We start from the raw sequence: 15,792 nt of genomic DNA, 5'->3' as shown, positions 1-15,792 counted from the left end.
GGATGAACTATGGAGAATCCTTGAGGTAAGCAGTAAGCCACAACACAGAGTACACTTTTAAGTTAATTTTTATGTATGCACATCATGTTACCAAAACAAAATGAAAGCATGTGTTAGAAGCAGACACAGCCTGTTTGCCAAATTTTACTTGGTCACGGTGGGATGCAAATTAAAACCCAATAACATCAAGTGTGTATAAAGCTATGCATGGAATATACAGTCATTACACTTGAAAGCTGAAAATGGCTACTGCAGAGAAAAAGAAATAATGCAAATGACTGCAGTGCTGTGGTTTTCTCCTCCTCTCCTTTGTAACCCTCCCAAGCATTGTCTGATCACGCATGAATGATGCGGTTTTGCTGGGATGCTCGCTCGCTGTTCCTCGTGTTTCCCAGGCAGGGGTGCAGACCTCCGACAGCTGCAGTGAGGAGGCAAAGAAAGGAGTGAGCTTGTCAGCCACAAAAAGACTATAGATTTTGGAAATCTAGTACTACAAAAACAAACATTCCAGCATGTTTTATAACAGATCATGCTTGTCGGGCTCTGGCAAACAAGGCCTGTGACAGCGCGGCCCATTTTAGTGTCACTCTTATACCCCTGTGTTGCTGGATTCCCATGGAGCAGTAACAGACTCCCCCTCCATAGCTCCTTTCTAGTGTTTACAGGGGAAGGCTGGTGTGTGGCCACTACCTCTGCTGGGCTTCTTTCCTTCGTCACTGAAAGCAACAAACCAAAGTTATCTGTAATTAGACGTGGCAAGGAGCAGTAATGCTCCAGGAACACAGATGTCTGCACTTAAAAGCATTTTTCCACCTGACTTTGGATAGTTGCTACTTGTATCAGTAAAATGTCCTTTTGTTTCCACATGGCTTGTGAGACTGCAGGACTGTAGACCTGATGACCAGCAGGTGATTACTTGAGTGACATTTGCCCTTGTTGAACCTCATTAGGTTCCTCTCTTCCCAGCTCTCTAGCCTAGCCAGGTCATCATGGATGGCAGCACAGCCTTGGAGTGTCAGCCACCCTCTCCAGTGTTGAGCTTTGTCTGTTAATTTTTAGGACCTGGCTACTGCAGTGATAAAATATTCTTAAGGCATCCAGAGGTTCCTTTTCTCACTAAATTTTTAATCCTCTGGAGTCACATTGGTCTTCCTAGATTACTTTTGCATGTGTTCTGACAGCTTTTCTGGACATGAATCTTTGAAAGTTCTGTTTTTACATTTTTATTGCTTGTTTTGAGAATGTTTTTGGGGCAAGGAATGTTGCTAGTTAGAAACACTGAAATAGACAAGACAAAACTGTCACAGGAAGCTCAGGATGTGATGAAGATAATAGATTTAGCACCTAAATGGGCTGATAACAAGAGCCAGGTGCTTAAGAGCTTAAATCCTCATTGCTGAGATTAAAAACAATTCAACATGAGACTTCAAATTTTTTGTTAAGAATAATCTCTTAGCCTGAAGTGTGTGAGCTCTCAGACTGGTGTATCCCTGCATAATTTACAATCTACTGTTAATTGCAGGAGGTAGAGAAAGCATCTCCATGTCGTAACTCGTGCTATCAATGGTACTTGAAGAAGTTACTTGTAAACATGGCCATCACCTGCTATCACAGGTGCTTTGGTGTCCACCCGCATGGATGTCAGCCCTGATAGGGCAGAGGGTGCCCAGGACATCCTTCATGTTTCCAGATCCGGCGGGTCAGGTCGGGCTTGTCACGGCTCTGCCTGCGGAGCGGCCGCTCTGGGCAGCGGCCATTTTGTGAGCGGCACCACGAGGCTGGGGAAGGCCTCCCTCTTTTGGAGGGAAGGATTGACACCTCCATTCCCTCTTCTTCGGCGCGTTCCCCTTGACGCCTGCTCTCTTGGTGTGCCTCGCAGCCCAGCTGGTGTTTCACGGAGCACTTTTGCCCCTACACCCCCAGCTGCCTGTGTCCCCCACCTGGAGAGAAGCGGCCTCCGTGGGGCACCCACCGAGACCAGCTCTCCTCCGCCCGCCGTGACGCGGACACCTAAAGGAGCCGACAGAGGCAGCCCTCCTGCCGCCGGGGCACGCAGCGCGGGCTGTGCTCCCGCCGGGGCGCTGAGGCGAGGCGGGGCGGCAGGACTACACTTCCCGGCCGCCTTTGCAGGGCCGGCCCGGCGAGGGATGCCGGGCGCCGTAGTTGCAGCCGCCTGGTGAAAGTTAATAACTGGATCTGGGGTGGGCGCTTCCCAGAGCTCCTCGGTGTCTCTCATTGCCATGCCAGCTTTGTCACCTCGGAGGGAAGAGGAGCAAGATGGATGAGCGGGCGGCCGCCGGGCCGGGCGCCCGCAGGGTAAGGAGCGGGAGCGGAGCGGGGAGGCTCGGGCCGGCGCTGTGAGGCCGGCTGCCTGCGGGAGGGAGGGAGGGAGGGAGGGAGCGGGGCGCGGCTGCTGCTGCTGCTGCTCCCGCCGGCCCCCGCCACGAGAAGGGGCCGCGGCCGCCCTGCCCGGCCGGGCTCGGGGGCAGGTGCGGCGCTGGGGATCCCCGCCGCGGGGGCTGCTGAGGCGGGGGAGCGCGGCGCCGGCTCCCGCCGAACGGCCCCGCTGGCCCTCGGCGCCCCGCTCCTGCCCGCAGCCTCCAGCCTGAGGTAAATGCCATCCCGCCCCCTCCTCGTGCCTCCCGCGACGGGGCTGCGCGGCCCTCCGGCACCCCGAGGCCGGGGGTCTTCCCTCAGAGCCCGGGGAAGGGGCTCCCCTGTTTCTCCATGACCCTCACGGAGACCACCTCCTTCCTCGGGCCGGGGGGGCGGGCGCGGGACAGTCCTGTGGCTCAGCCCGCAAACCTCGGGACCGCGTCCAGTGTTTGGGTGTCACCGCCGGTCCCCCTGCTGCTCTCGGGGAGGTCTTGTCACGCACGGGCGAGCGGTGAGGCGAGGAGCAGGCTGTGAGGGCTTCTCACGGGGACTGTTGGATGTGTGTTGTCGTGAGGACAGAGGAATCGGTGCGAAGGAGAGAGCAGAGCCATCCTGTCCCTTCCCAGGTACATTTTTCAAGTCCAGGTGATGCAAGGGCATGTTTTGCTACCTCCAGTCCTGCAGAGGAGGCCCAGGGTCTCTGCCCCTGCCGTAGCTGCAAGAGAGGGTGCCTGCTCTGCCCTGCTTTTCCCTCCAGAGTCCCTGTCCCTGCCAGCCCAGATGCCCACTGGAGCTGATCTGGTCTGCCCAAACTGAATTCTGCTGAAGTGACTCTAAATCCTCCTGCTTTGATCTCTGAGAGAACAAAATGCCAGTCTGAAGGTGATAATCCCCAAAGAGTTGAAAGCTTTGTGTTTGCATCTTTGCCTGGTAGAGAGTGGGGATCCCACCAGCCCTCAGGTTGAAAGATTTCATTAGCAGACTGATTCAGGTAGGCCCATGAATGTTCACTGTGACATCTAGCACATGGTTGCAGCAGAAGCACAGGTCCCATCTCTTTTAATTCCAGAATACTTTTTGAGGAAGGTGAAGGCTGGAAGACCAAACCTTTAGCATGGAAGAGCTATGGTGGACACAAGGACGTGGGTGACCTCAAACACCCATTCCTTTTGCTTGGTGCTGTAAATAGCCAAAAACTTGACTGAATTGCCAGCATAGGTAGGACATCCCAGGGCTTCCATAGCGCAGGCTCCTGCGGGACTCTCCTGAGTCCTCATGACATTTGGGCTGAAGCTCTGGCTCCTGGCATCCTCACCCGGAGTCTCTCATCATGAGATGCATACACAAGGTCTCCATTCAATTTCAGTTTAAAATTTTCAGAGTGTCATCTCTGATAAATGATCATCAATTCAGCCCTAATGCACTATAAAATAGCAAATTCCATTTTAGTTCACTTTCATTTTTATTCCACTTAATAGTAATTCATTAAACATCTAATCCTGTCCTAGCATTTCTCATCAGTAAGGCTCAAGGTGCTTTACAAAAGAGGTAAAAATATGATTATTCCAATTATCCCTATTAAGGCTTAGGTTTCAGGCAGCTTCTGCAGATAATATAGGTCATAAATAATTAAGAGTACAATCTAATTAAAATAAATCCCCAGTCATAAACTAAAGTGCCACACTGAAGAAATCAGTCTTCAAAGGCACGGCCTTGTAACCTGATCTCCCTGATCAGAACAGCATGCCATTAACTGACAAATCTTTGCTCTCCTGACCTGTCTGCCCCAACAGCAGGTACATCTGTGTGCCTGTGCAGGACCCAAGGGAGAGAGAGGGCCGAGCTTCGGTGACCAAAAAGCAGTGTGTTCTTCTATTGAAATACCTTGTTTTGTCATTTGAATAAAGGTCTCATGTTCAGAGGCTTACCAAAAGGTACAGCGTGAACTCAGCAAGGTTAGGCAAAGAACTAATTTAGTTTGGTTTTTTTTAGCAGAAATACTGGAAGTTAGAAGCATTGCTCAAACTGGAGTCCAGAACATAAAAGGAAGGTTGTGGCCTGGGCCCAGCTCATACATGAGCTAAATAGAATTCTGGCCCTGAAATTTACTCTGAGCACCTTGTTAAATTTTAGCCAAGTTGGACATGAACTTTCATGTTTGTGAGTTTAGGCTCCAGATTTCTACTGCTAGACTGAGTCTGTCTGTGTATCCTGACACCTGCATGTCCCCACTGGAAGCTGACTATCTCAGGACTGCAGTTTATCTGCATCATTCAGCAATAGGACTACTTGGATGAAATCCTTGTTCTCATTCCAAAAACCTGCTGTCACATATTATTCTGTGTGAACTACTTGGCTATATAGTTCACCTTCTCAGAAGGTTAATCATTGCTCTGTAACACCATCTACCATCAGTACTGTCACTGTAGCCCAATGTTTTATAAGAGATCATAAGGCTGATGAAGGCACTTTAAAGTGTGTGTATCTACAACAGCTACTCACACTTTACCATTGTAATGCCTTAACAGTTCAGAGCTAGTGTAGATCACCTTGTCAGTGAAAATGGCTGAATCTGATGACCTATAGAAGCTTTCTAACCACTTGCACCTCTGTTAGTTTGGTGTTGGGTCATTTCCTTGAAAGTTGGTGGTCCATGAGCAGTTACAAATAAAGCTGAAAAAGGCCAGACTGCCTTTTTGACTGTCTTGTGATGAGGCTTAATCGTGGCCACGGAATGCTGGTGTAATTTTCAAATGTAATTCAAAGGGATGTTGATGATGAGTTACATTAAAATGAGTCCCTAAATCCCCTAGGGTCTTGGAGAGACCTGTATCTTGATCTATCTGTGCCATAATTTCTTCATTTGTGTGGTCTTAAACTGTAATTCAGTCTCAGTTGCTGGAAGTTTTTACTGGTAAGGCATGACTGGAGCTCCAAGTAATGCTGGTGGTACTGGAAATGTACTACAAATGACAAAAGGGAGCCACAGAAACAAGGAAATGGGGAGTGCAGAGACTCTGAGAAGCAGAAAGAGGGAGGGTGAGAAGAGAAGAAAGGAGGGAGGGACAAAGGAAGGAAAAATAGAAAAAGCAGGAAGAAAACTACAGCACTACAGTTCTAGGTGGCTGTTGGTGTGGTGTGGGTGAGGCTTTGCAATTGAACCAAGTTTCCCTAAGAGCATTATCATATGGGAGAGAGGAGAAGGAAAGAGGGTTCCTGGAGAAGTGGATACCCACACAATGAAGCCTTTGGTTTCTTCCCTTGCACATTTGTAGAGCTCTCACGTCTTTCCCTTGCCCCAGGAGACATTCCCACTTCCTTTCTTTTACCAACATTTGGAAGGCGGAAGGAGATGAGGCACTGTTGGGTTCCCTTATTAACTTAATCTGTGGGAAGTCCTACATAAATAGTTGAATTTCCCAGTCTTGATAGAATGAGATATTGGTACAGTGAAGTCAAACAGAAGATGGAGGTTCCTGCACAAGGAGGCTTTGACTCTGTTCCAGTCCTGTGCCTGTGACTCTTACGCGTGCATTTCTTTGAAGTCTGGAGCTTAGGAGTCTGCATTAATGATCAAGGGACAGAGCTGAATATGAAATTTGTATGGTACGAAGGTAAAGGTGTGGGTTTGAATGTGGGAAGAGAATATTTAAGAGCAGTCTGGCATATACAGTTAATAATAATAATAAAAAGAAGTAATCATGTTAATTTCCTATAGTTACTCAAGTTCTCAAGGCTTTCAGCATCTTCTCATTCCTTGTTGATTAGTGATCTCTTGCTAGGTCTGGTCATGTCCAGAGTATTAACTTGTTTGAAAAGTAGAAAACTTCAGGTTTAAACCTTTTGTATAGTGGGAAACTTGTTCTGATCCCTTAGGCAGGAATCTGTTCCTCACGCAGTGTTTTAGAGCACTGTGCTTGGCATTTGGCTGTCACTCTGTCCCACTCAGCCAAGTGTCGCTGATCTCTGAATGCTTAAAAAGTTCCCTGGGACTGTCTGCAGATACAAAGCTCTTCTGAAGCTGAGATTTGTTAGGAGCAGAGCAATAATTAGAACAATTATTTCTGATTTTTACTTATGATTATGTTAAAACTCACTTATTTTACCACTATGTTAGGGCTCCCACCAGTTTATCTTATTCAGGATCTGTTCTTCCTGTTTTTTACTTCATAAAGCAAAATAGTCAAAGTAAAATGCTGTGTATCTTAAAATACAGGTAACAGTGACTGTAACAGTGAAATAGATTCTGGGTTTAAAATTCTGACCCACAATTTTAACTGCTTTTTCAGAACTCCTCCCTAACTATTGCATTTTCTTGATTCAGTATCAAATCAGTTCCCCTTTAAGCCTCAGGATTACCAAAATTCAGATTTTTCTGACAATGCAAAAGTCAGATTTTCAAGACATGGCTTATATGTAGGGATGTTATGAAGCAGACCCTAAGCTGGTATTTATGTCCTACTGGATGAGAGTGACAGAGCACTGAAACAGGCTGCCCAGAGAGGTTGTGGAGTCTCCTTCACTGGAGACGTTCAAAACCCACCTGAATGCATTCCTGTGTGATGTACTCTAGGTGACCCTGCTCTGGCAGGGGGGTTGGACTAGATGATCTTTCGAGGTCCCTTCCAACCCCTAGGATTCTGTGATTCTGTGATACAGAGCTGCTTTCAAAATACTGGCCCCAGGCCCCAAGGGATTTACAGTCTTGCTCTGAGTGTCTCCCCTGTGATGGAGGGGTATGGACCTACCAGAGGGCTGTGGGAGCACTGAGCCCTCACTGGTACCGCTTGTGCTCCCACATCATTCATTCACCCGTGGCCACACACTCCACCTGATATGAGGGCTGACTGTGCTCCTTGAGTGAAAAAACTGGAGATCCCAGGCCTCTCCCCATCGATGACTGGGACCCCCTTTCTTCAACCTAATGTTACTGCTGCACACGGAATCATAAAATCTCTTCAGCATCCCAAGCGCTTTGGAGCCATCCTCCTTAAGAAGCTGCTGAGTGCCTTGGGGGCATTGAAAGGGAGGGATGGCAGGTCCAGCCTCAGCCATGTGGAGCTGAGCTGGGGCAGCAGCTCAGGGTTTGGCAGCTGTTCTCCAGACATGACTTTACTCTGACTCAAATTGATAGGGCTGCATTGTGAAGTCTTGTGTAATTTTTTTTAACATAGGATTTATTTATGTATTTAATACCATAGTTTAAATTAATATTAATGAAAGTGTCTGAGGTCTTTAGATCAGGTATATATAAAACTCTGATCCAAAGCCCACTGTAGCCCAGCAGAAAAGTCCAGTTTCTGATACTGTTCTCTCTTGTCTTCAGGGAATTATAAAGACAAATTATTCTAAGCAGTTCAACATGTACTGAGCTTTAGTTCGTTAGCTAAGAAAGAGTATAATGTCTTTCCAGGACTACGTTCAAAACCAAAAGAACAAAAAGCTACCTTGAAAAATGGCCGTTTGGAAGCAGAGCAGCAAAAGCCAAGAAACTTGAGCCTTTTGCTAATGAATACTCTGTCCTTAACTCACATTGTCTCTTTTGTTTCCCACACTTTCCTGAGCTACACATGGATTCAATTTGCCAGTCTTTAACCCGTCCTACTGATGCCTGATCTCTGCATAGTTTGGCAACTGGGACAGCTGTCATTTAAGTACTTGGCTTTGTTTTTATTTTTTTTTCTCCTGGTTTGTCCCTGTGCACTGTCTGGCTCAGATGCAGTTAAGGAATCACATGGGGTGTGGGTAAGGCTTGGGTGCAGGCTGGGGAGAGGGAGTCAAAGCTTTTCCAGCTTCCTGGCAAAGGGTGTAACAGAGGCAGGGATGGAAGCAGGTTTGCTTTGATTAAAACATAGTAGCATATTTCACTGTGACTGCTGTGGGGAAAAATATTGGTGCTATATTCAGACTTTTTAAAAGAGGGCTGTTTTTCTTGGCATAGCTCTAAAATTGATGGGAAGTCAGGGAGGAGCCAAGGGATTTGGCATAATGGGAGCTTCTCACACCAGCTTGTCTTTGTGCTACAGCACAGCAGAAGTGCTTTCTGCAAAGAGAAGCATTAAACATCAGATGTTTATTTGCGACAGTGAAATTTATTCCAGTGCATGGTGACTGCTCATAGCATGTTTCCAGAAACATAACTAGCTCCTAGAGTTGCTGTTTGCTAAATTGGTATGGATCTAAGTAATCATCCGTTTAAGATAAAAATGGCATTTAATATAAAAAACATAATGCATTTTCATTCCTAATTTTTTCTTTAGATTACTATTGAACAAAGATCACCAGCAGAGAGTGCTGGTGCTCTTCCAGTTCTAGTAACAGCTTCTGAAATGGATTGTAAAATCTAATCAGACTTTGTTCCATAATTCTATTTTTAGTTTTTAATTTCTGTGAAAATGAAATGTTCATAAATTATCTTTATATCTTGCTCTCTCTAATTATCAATCTTTTTATAGCTTACTACAGGATAAAGATGGTTTTTAGGAGCCAAAACTATGTGCTCAAGAAAATTATAATTGCTACTTTCAGAAGCAAATTTAACAGAGCTTCATGTATTTTTTCCAATGCACTTTACCTTTTTTGTAGATGACATTATTTCTCCTTTCATTTCTCTTCTTTAATTTCATGTTCAAAATAATCTGTTTACTATTCAGTACAGCTTCTTTGTAGTGGGGGAAGATGGCCCTGGTCCTAAAATTAGTAGAGCTCTAGCATCTATGTAGTGCTCATTGTTTCACAGAGACCATGCTTTTAGCCTCTCCAAACAATGGAAGGTTCCTTCCAGCAAAAGATCACTTTTGGTTTGACCTCTTTCATTTCTCAGTTCTGAGTTTGATTCTGATATCAATATTAAAAATTAGTTGCAAAAGCTTTAAATCAAAAATCACCCCATCCACATGGTATTTATTCATACAGTCTCACCATTATAAATTCTGGAGACTTTGAAGAGGTTAGGCTTTTTGCTTTTGAATCAGCTGTAGTTTTCCCCTCTTAATCTTTATGGTCCTTGAAATACCAGGATTATTGAATCTGTTTTTTTGCTGCAGAACCTGCTGTACATCTCACTGTCTTGTGATTTCATACATTCTTCAGTCATCAAGAGCAAACAAAGGCTGTGTTGAAGTGCAGGGCCTCTGTGCCTGACTCTTACAGTTCACTGTGATCAAAATCCATTGAAGTTGAGGCAGTCTTTTAATTAATTTCAGCAGATAGTGAAGAGATACCTCTTTTTAAAGAGGTGTGAGGGGCAAGAGTGCAGAGAAATGAGGGAGATGGTCAACATCAAAGTTGCTAACATACAACAGACATTAGTTAAAAGCTTATAGATCCTTCTGTGGGAGAATAATGGTGTCTTGTAAGGAAGTCCCTTTGTCCAGACTAACCCTGCTGTCCTCGATTTGCCAAAACTACATTTTTGTGTAGGGGACTGGGCTGTGAATGTTTAGAGCAAAGCTGAGACATTTAATTTGTTTTTCCATAGTTGGCAGGTGTTTATCATTCTTCTGATTCCACAGCTTTCTTCTGAAAGTCTGTATAAAAAGGGGCCAAAGTTTGGCAGTTAGAATAATTCTCTTTACAGGTGGTACCTGATCAATCAACTCATGGGTGACACATCACTGCTGACCTCTATATTGCATTTCACTGTGGTAAGCTGTTCCTTTTGTCCCCCTTCCTGTACAGGCCTTTTCTTCACGCAAGGAACCGTGCTGAACTTGAGTTACACTTCATTAGAGGTATAATCCAGACTGACAGACTTTAAAAAATCTTCACCTTAGATGAGCAGGAGCCATGGTACAGTGTAAATCACAATACAGACGGCATGAAGCTGGCTAAGCAAAAGTCTCTGTAGCAATAATTACCTCCCAGAAGGTCATTAAAGTTTTATTATATAGAATTAGTAGAATAAGAAACTTGCGTAGAAAGACATAGCAGTTACTTAGTGAAGGACAGGAATACGTAGTTGATAACTATTCTTGCACTTGTGTTTTGAGAAGTAGAATATTTCTAGTGATTCTGAGGATGTGAAGTTTCATAGTAGTGATTTCTGGTGTTGTTGGTCTGTCATTACCATCTGTTGGTGAATTATAAGTATTTTTACATAGAGTTCACTCGTCAAATTCATGGCTTTCAGAGTGATTTTTGTTTCTCTTCAGAAATCATAGCTGGTCTCATCTAAATACCACTTTAATGGCCATGACCCCCTGAAGGCCTTGGATGTCCATCCTCGTGGTAAATGGCAGCAAAAGCTGCAATGCTGTAGTGGGGCTGCATGTCCAGGTTCACCATATGTGAACCTGAGAGTGATGCAGGTCCTGTGGCCTGTGACTCTCAGAGACTCCTCAAGTCTAGACAGAATTTCCAGCATGACTTTGGACAAACCCCTTAACCCTCTTGTACCTCAATGCCATCTCCACGCTTTTCTTGTGATTCTCGCACAGTTTTTAATTCTTCTAATCTTGTTCTGATCTGTATCCCTTAATGTATTTGTTAATTTGCTTCCCTTCCATGAATATGTCTGTCAAAATATTTGGCTTCTGTGATAAGAAAGATAATATCCTATATCAGAATTACCTGTTCCTTGCTTCTGCTCACCTAGTAAACTTGGCCTCATCTCCTCCTCTTAGTCTTTTTTACTGTGGCTTGCATTACTGTTTTTTTACTATAGGGCCATTATTTCACCTGACAGTGTGTCTACAGACTAGACAAAGAACCACACACACTAAGCACTGTTTTGGGGGTGGTGGGGATGTACTGTCTGGTCCCAAGAGCTAAATGGCACTTTTGAGCACTGTTAATGGTTTATTTTTATGTGCAAGAAGAAATGCTCTGTTAAACTGGCCTGAGATGAGAGATCCATGGAAATTAATTTACACTCCTCTCAGCTGCACTGTTTGGACACAGGGCTGAGCAGCGATTTCTCTCTGTACATGAGGGATAATAGCAGCAGCTTCCTGAGCTCCAGCTGCTGTGGACAAAGGACAGCAGAGTTACAGCGATTCCTGGAGGGAGGAACTCTAAGATGGTGGAATTTTAAAGAATGTGAAGGACAACCTCTTAAAAATTGTAGGTGGAACAATTCCAGGTCATCCAAACACTTGGTAAGCCCAAGATTTATTTTCCTACTTTGAACTAGTTGCCATTGTGACATTTATCTTTTGTGCTTTTTAACACATCTACCGTGACCTTTGTATGATTGCATAAATTGGCCCGAGTATGCTGGAACAGTTATTAGGAACCTCTTTCTTGTGTTGTTTCCTGAATTCCCACATTGTGGCGTGATGTGTGTATGGAAACTGCTCGCTTCCTCCACTGGCAGCCGTTCAGATGTGTGCTGGAGCTCCTGAGGACTGGGCTGGGCTGGGAGCTGGGTGAAGAGAGGATGCAGGAGGAGAATATTTTAAGGAAGAGCATGTGGATTTCATGGATCTTTGTTCTTTTCCAGTTCTGATAAAGCTGTTCTCTCCAATTGTGTGGGTTAAACATAAGCACTGCTAGTGCTCTGTAGAATAAACAGCAGCAGATGAGTTGAGGTTAATAAGCCTCGGGCAAGGCTAGCTGCTTTTCAGTGTCTGCATTAAGCAATATTTTTTACTTTCCTGATGACTCTACCTTCTCTCTTCACTCCCCACTATTTTCTTTTAGCATGTGGGAGGGAGACAGGATGTGTGATTGAAGCACAGTTTATAACTCTAACTCACTGTAGCTATATATTTCCCTTAAAACTCCACCCTACAGCATCTAGCAAATATGTGCTTCATTAGCTTGTTCTGCATGGTCTTTTTCTGCATTTGCAAACTGTAAGGTTATGGGATGTTAATGAGCTGTTTACATGTGTTTCTACATTTGTTCCACTGAAACGTTCCAATGAATGAATGTCAGTTCTGAGGGGGAAAAAAAAGATGTTTACATATGCTGCATTTGGGATTTCTGAAGTTTGACTTCCTGAATTTTTTTTCTGGATATTTCCTTTCAAAGTTAGGAGTTGGGAATGTTGGAAAGGATTTGTTTGTGTAGAGCAATGGAAAGGTAAATGGCTGAATCACATTATCTCTTCTCACACGAGGAGCCCTAATGAACTCCAGTGGGCCAAGTTTCACAGTGCAAGGATTTGACACATAGCCAGTTTTTGCACATTTAGTACTTTTGGAAACTCAGCTCATCTTCTGGCCAAACCTTACCAAACTGAGAGTATTTGCATGGTCAGGCCTTAGTGTATAAATTAGCTGTGGACACAGGGTAACAGCTCCTCTCATTTTTTGCTTTGCTCTTTCTTGAAATTACAAGTTAGCAGGAGCCAGGAGGCAAGGAGAAGCTGTCTCTGTGAGATCATCCTCCACATTCATTTGAGTGCATTGTATGCAAAAGCCAGAGGAGGAGGTGGATTGTGAGAAAGGCAAGGTACATTGTTTGTTCACAAATACATCCCTATTGAAGGACCAGTTTAATATCTCCGGCCTTATTTAGATTGGGGATTTGCCCTGATGACAGGCATCAGGCTAGGAGGAGTTACAATTGCTTACCCCACTTCAGGAAAAGGGCTTTGCCTCTCCAATACAGAGGTTGGCACCACTGCAGATGACTGTGTTATTGCCTTTATGAAGTGCTATTTGATCTCCCAAAGCAGGGACACTGGCTTACACCTTCCTTGTTATCAATGTCCTGGTGTCCTTTACTGGCAGGCTTTGAATGGGGAGCTAAGTTAACGTGCTTTTTTTAAAGGTTGTTACATGTTTAAAGCTGAACTCTTTCTTACGTTGAAATTTGACATGATTCCAGGTGATAAAGCCTTCAATGAAAACCACCTCTGAATGTGCTACCATCTTTTATTATGTGGTAAAATGATAAAACGGCAAAATCGTGGTTGCATTTGGGGAAAACACTCAAGTCCCTTCTGTCTGGTCTTTCCCCACCAACTCTTGGATCCAGCTGTGTCAGGGCAATAGAGGTTGATGAAGTTTGCTGTTATGATAGACCGAGCCTTGGAAGACTATCTGATGTATACTTGAGTTTTAAGCAGAAAATGATACATGGGGATGTCCTTTAATATCCTGCTCATATGCCATTAGTCATGATCAGTTCTTGCCATGCTTTCAGTTACTTTCAGCATTTGGCCAGCAAGAAGTGGGTGAGTCAGATCCTTGGCTGCTGTGTGCTGGGATCAACCCATTGAACTGCACTGATTTTGCAGGATGCTTTTGAGACCTCGAGGCTTCTGCAAGGTGATCAAGTGACTCCAAGTCCTTTAGCCCCCTGTGCTGAGCTGGGCGGATGGGGCCCACATGCTCGTTAACGGGCAGCACAGCCAGAGCCCCCGGGCCCTGCTGCACGGGCGGGCTCACGGCAGCCGGGCAGAGCGGCGAGCTGCGCTCCCGGTACGAGCCAGACCGGAGCTGCGCCGAGTGCCGCCCCGGGCGGGGGGCAGCGGCGGGGCCCCGCCAGCGCCGGCTCTGCCAAGGCGCCGGCTCCCGCGGGGTGCGGCCAGCGCTGCTCTCTCGGGACGGCACCGGCTTGGCCGCCGCTGCTCCGCACACAATAGCGGGGCAGCCCCGCGCCGCGGGCGGAGTGACGGGCGGGGCGGGGGCGGGACCGGTCCCGGGCGGGGCGGCCGGCGGGGGGAGGTCCCGGCGGGGGCGGTCCCGGGCTCTTCCTGCCCGCCCCGGCGGAGACGCGTCCCGCCGGCCGCCCGCGCCGCAGAGCGAGGCGGAAGGAGGCGGAGGAGCGAGCGGACCTGTTCGGCCCAGCCCTGCCCGGCCGGTGTGAGCCTCTGCCACGGGGAGCGTGTGCCGGGCGGCGCAGTCGCCCCAGCCCCGCCACCAGCCCCGCCACCGGCCGCGCGGCTCCTCTGGCCGCGCTGCGCACAGGTAACTGCGGAGAAGGAGGCGCGGAGCGGAGCAGCTCCCGGCCGCGATGCTGCGGGCCGCCCTTCTCTGCCGCGGGCGCTGCCGCTGACAGCGGAGCCTGCGCCGGGCCAGCTCCACCGGGACGCAGACTTTCCCTTCTTTTTGTTTATCCTGCCATTCTTGAGATACCGCTATCCTCCTTCCAAGGACTGCGGGCAGGTCCTGTCTGACCGGATTGGATTTTTACCCGTCTATCTTGATTGCTTGTCTGAAAGTATATTTATTTTAAATAATAATAAAAAAAAAGGTCGCGCCGCAAATTCAGTTCGTATTACGTTCTCCTTTCTGTGGAGTCCGGTTTATTTCTGCAGTTAAAAAAGTTTACTCCTCCCTCCAGTTTTATTGACACTGAGGATGAAGAAGGATTTGCAAGTGAAAGCGCCTTGAAATACAACGTCTTCGGAGGGAGCTCTGCAGTTCGTCTGTTGAGTCTCGAATTCCACCCTTTGCCCCTGCTGAATCCAGTGTTCTGCCCTTTACTCTCTGGGGTAAAAAACCAAACAACAACAACAAAAACCCGAGGGGAAAAAAAAAATACCTTTGGCAGCAGGGAAGCTTTGTGTGACTGACCCAACGAGCTACAAGTGTCCAGTGTCTGAAAAAGAAGAAAACCCTTTTGTCTTCAGCGGATCAGTAGGTAAGAGACGTGCCCAAGGGACTCTGCATTCTTTCTTACAGCCTAAACCTGGGAGTTAGACTGGCTTTCTTCTCTGTCAGCTTTTGCCCATCACTTCTTTCTCTTGTAAAGATTACTTTTCATCTTGTAAAATTCTTGCAAAAACCCCCCAAACAACTAGTCTACCTATTTCAGCACTGGCAGTAAATAGCCAAAATTAATAGTGATGTGTTTGTGTGTAAAATTCCGTGGAAGCTGGCAAAGTGTGTTTGTGTCAGGCTGTGTTTGAAAGCAGCCGTGTTTCTTGTGGTGCTCTTTTCTTTTGAGAAAATAATCACAGTCATTGTGCTTGTAATCCACGTGTCAAGATTGTCTTTGCTCGTCATGCTTCGTGGAGAAGCATGTATGTGTGTTAACGTGTGCACATTTGCTAACAGGGCTTCCACAATCCGTTGAGATTTGTTTCATACTGGGGTTTGTTTTACATTAAGTGCTTTACTACTGTGTCACAAGGTGTAAAAGTGTTGAACCCATAATTAACGTGCCTTAACAGATTATTGAGCATGGCTAGGAATATGCTTGGCAATGTGCAGAGTGAGTATGAGGATGTGTTTTCTTTGTTTTGAGTTTTGTTGGTTTTTTTGGTTTTTTTTTTTTTTTGTTGTTTGTTTTTTTGTTTTTTTTTAAGTAAGACTGAAAATGCAGCAGGGACATGTGCATGTAATAACTGGATGGAGGCCCAGTCCCTGTGCAGGGAGACATATTTTGTAGCATACTTCTTTCTCTAGGGGCCAAGTGCTGAATGTGTGCTGTTTTACAAGTGATTATACTGTTTTAAATTTCTGATTTTCCTTCTCTCCCAGCTCTGTACCCACATACTCACTTCCTACAGCCAGAGTT

The 15,792-nt window shown here is 46.1% G+C and overlaps 1 protein-coding gene across 4 annotated transcripts in view; it reads left to right on the top strand.

Annotated features, from left to right (window-relative positions):
- Positions 1-2,189: 2,189 nt before the first annotated feature.
- AMOT (angiomotin) overlaps positions 2,190-15,792 on the top strand; it is a 59,670-nt gene continuing 46,067 nt past the window's right edge. The window contains exons 1-2 of one of the 4 annotated variants that reach the window (XM_051629925.1): positions 10,842-11,474; positions 14,614-14,913. The gene's annotated coding sequence lies outside the window, so the exon portion shown is untranslated. Of the gene's footprint in view, positions 2,317-10,841; positions 11,475-14,040; positions 14,914-15,792 lie in introns of those variants that run through there. The other 3 variants (XM_051629926.1, XM_051629927.1, XM_051629924.1) reach the window with 3 other exon arrangements.

The sequence above is a fragment of the Apus apus genome, chromosome 12 (genome assembly GCF_020740795.1).
Source record: "Apus apus isolate bApuApu2 chromosome 12, bApuApu2.pri.cur, whole genome shotgun sequence".
Lineage (NCBI taxonomy): Eukaryota > Metazoa > Chordata > Aves > Apodiformes > Apodidae > Apus > Apus apus.
This window is presented reverse-complemented; position numbering and strand designations above follow the sequence as displayed.